We start from the raw sequence: 3,304 nt of genomic DNA, 5'->3' as shown, positions 1-3,304 counted from the left end.
ACCTTACCAAGACAGAAGTTGCATTCCAGGAAGGAACTTCTCGTTCCACCATTTCGATGCCCACGATTCCCAAAGACCATATGTCCACTTTGGGGCCACATGGTTGGCCTGTCACCACTTCAGGCGCCAGCCACCCAGCAGCACCGGCCACGGAGCTCTGTCTGCCCTGCTCAGGGCTGAGCTGAGCAAAGAGGCCAAAGTCAGCTGTAGAGAAAACAACAACCCATGAAAGCCAGCTCCAATTAGGAAACCAAGCAAAAGAATTCCCCACTCTCGGGCTAAGAATGTGCTGTTGAATCTCCTGGAGAACTGTCCACGCTTGATTTCCTTGGGGCTTTAGCCAAGGGAGTATGGAATTGGCCACCTCCAAAAAAACCCAGGTTTCTTAATGCTGCTCAGAGCAGTGGACTTAATTCCCTTGAAGCTTTAGATTGTAGCTCCCTCTGTCTGGAAGGGACAAACACAGAGCAAGGCCACTCTTGACTGCTTGTGGTTCCTTATACCTCTGTGCACGTTGCAACTGTGCCCTCAGCTCGCAGCAGGGGTCCCTGCACTGCCACCAGCACCATTTTTGGGGAGCTGGCAGTCACACGAAGCAGCCCCACACCCACATCTCTGGAACGCTGCACCTGACCAAGAATATACTGACCCAGCTTGACAGAACCGTCAGTTCTGAGAAGGATGTTTCTGCTCTTCACATCTTGGTGGATGACGTGGTTTGAATGAAGAAATTGCAGTCCTTGCAGGCACTGAGAGAGAAAACAGAAACAGGAGGTCAAAAATGAGTGATGTGATTTCATCCCACAAGAAAGAAAACAAAGAACCTAAAAGATTCCCTCTCCAGGGGAATGGGGAGTAATGGCAGAACAGTAATGGCCACTGAGAGGAAGAGCTTGCTGCTCCAACACTTGCAGAGCAGGACCTTTCTGAGGAAAGGCACGTCAGCTTTTGAAAGAGCAACAGCACCTGCTGTTGTAGGCTGTCCCCTGCCAACCAGCCAGGACGACTCCTGCTGCAGTGGACCTGCTTTTTCCATGCAGAGGACAAAGGAGGGGTTTGGAAGGGAAAAGTCCCTCCCTCTGGTCTTTAGTGGATCACTTTTGGGTGGGAGGCTGCATGACAAAGATTTTCTTGCTGGCCTCAGCACAGGCTTGGATGTATCACACCAGTCACTTTCCAGAAGCAAAGAGCATTTTGGCTGCACTACTATCCTTTTCAGCTGAGGACTGTGAGAAAGGAGTCTTTTTTCTTTGCTGATCATTTCAAATCCTGCCACCAGCACCTTTGCTTTCACAGGCAAGGAATGCAGTGAAGACAGACTCCAGGCAAACATTTAGAGAGGCAAGGTGGAGAACAGCAAATACAAATACAAGAGACAGAGCTAGAATACAACGGCAGGAGATAAGAGTACTGGCACTGAGTACAGGGAGTGCAGGGGCACTGGCAGGCCTTTCCCTTGAGATGCTTTTACTTGCCCATAGAATAGCAGCAACACAGAAACAAAGCTCGGCACAGGAAATCACTCCAGCTCTGAGGCCCTGTTTCCCAGACAATGCTGCCCAAGCCCTTGGAAACACAGATGGGATTGCTGACCTCCCGACTGATGGCTGCCATCTCTTCTTCAGACAGGTAGGTCTGGCTGATGACATTGCTCAGAGTGCCTCCATCCATGTACTCCATAACCAGGGACAGTTCCTCACCCACAAGATAGCTGAAAGAAGGAAACAAGGGCGTGGAGATGAATGTACATGGCTAGGTTGCTGTTTGGAAAAGACGGGTTGACTCTTCAGATCCCTTTGAGACAAAGACAAAATAAAGGAATAGACATTCCCTCTTGTGCATTCCCTCTGTGCATTGTTTGCCATCTGTGCAGTCTCAAGGAGAAAGGTACAGCTGCGTAAAAGGAGATGTCTTAGATGGGCAGCAAGCAAAATGTGCAGTTTAGTAACAGCCCAGATAAAAAGCCTGTCATGCATGGTGTTTCTGGAAAAAAGCACCTAGTCTTCCTGGCATGCATAGCAATGGAAAACAGTGGCAACAATCCAAGGGAAATCCTTGTTAGTTTACCTGGATGTAAGAAGACACTTGAAAAAAATCAAGCTCCAAAACAAAGTGGTGGCTGTGAATATAGAGATCATTGATTTAGTAAGACAAGACTCATCCGGGTTTTTGAACAATTTTCCAATACCATGTGCCAGCAAAGACTCATGCAGACAAAATGCAATCTCTTCCCATCCACTGGAGATGAAAAGAGCAATAATAATTAGCCAATAATTACAGCTCTATTTTCTGCCAGTGACCAAAGTGGGATTTTACCTTGCATGTTTGCAATATGTGAACAAACATTCATAGGACAAAAGCACAACTCACCTGTCTAAACAGTTGACCAGGTTGGGATTCCTGTTCACCTTCATGACCATGAGTTCATTGACTTTTAGTTCCTTCCTCTTCAGTCCTTGAAGATGTATTTTCTTGATGGCCACCTAAAATGACATTGAAAATCAGTAACTTGAGAGGTGTGCAGCACAAGACCACAAGGCAAGTGGAGCGAGTGATTTTGCAATGACACAGCTGAGCTGTGCCAAACTGCCTTGTGATTAGGCAGTGCAGTAATTAGGAACTGACATTCCAACAGCCCATTTCTCTGCTCCCTTGGGAGCCAGTTACAGGACACGTGGGGCCACTGACATTTTGCCTTGACCACTTGGTAACAGCGGTGTCTCAGTTATCACCCACAAACCTCTGACCACACTCTCTGCTGTGTCATTTGGGATTCAGAAGAAGTAATCCTTGCCTTAATACTCTGTGGATACATCTTGGGCTATGGGCAGGGCTTAGGGCTTTCAGGGATGCCTTGCTGATCTCTCCCTATGTGCAGTTTCCAAGTGCAGAACTGCAGGTGGCTAAGGAACTACCAGTAACTTTCAGATGGATTTGCTGGCAGCCAGAAATGAGAATTCAGGACTCTGAAGCTGTAGCCCCAAAGAGCAGTGAGGTGCTCAAAGGTAGCGCCTTTGTTTTAGCAGTGGAGAGCTAGTGAGTGTGTCCTTCTCTGAAAGGAACCGCTGCCCTCCGTGCCTTCCTTCTGGCAGCTGAGGAGGACAAAGTCCCAAATGCGTTCTGTGGGCTGGCACCAGTCTGTGCTTCTTGTGCCTTTTCAGCACAGCTCTGCCCAAAGCTCCAGCCACAGCTCACACCAGAGGGGAAAGACCTCAAGTGCAGCAGAGTCTGCAGGGGCTGTTGACATTTACCTCTCCTCCTGTGGTAGTGTTGAGAGCTTTACAAACATCTCCAAAAGTCCTAG

General features: G+C 48.3%; 1 long non-coding RNA gene across 1 annotated transcript; it reads right to left on the bottom strand.

Moving 5' to 3' along the window:
• Positions 1-704: 704 nt before the first annotated feature.
• Positions 705-2,413, bottom strand: LOC134434406 (uncharacterized). The gene is made up of 3 exons (XR_010031858.1): positions 2,371-2,413; positions 1,594-1,711; positions 705-749 (listed from the first exon to the last, which is right to left on the bottom strand). It is a non-coding gene; the product is annotated as an uncharacterized LOC134434406 (long non-coding RNA).
• Positions 2,414-3,304: the final 891 nt, after the last annotated feature.

This window comes from Melospiza melodia, unplaced genomic scaffold (genome assembly GCF_035770615.1).
Source record: "Melospiza melodia melodia isolate bMelMel2 unplaced genomic scaffold, bMelMel2.pri scaffold_35, whole genome shotgun sequence".
Classification (NCBI taxonomy): Eukaryota; Metazoa; Chordata; class Aves; order Passeriformes; family Passerellidae; genus Melospiza; species Melospiza melodia.
The sequence above is the reverse complement of the archived record's forward strand: the minus strand, read 5'-3'. Positions and strand labels throughout refer to the sequence as shown.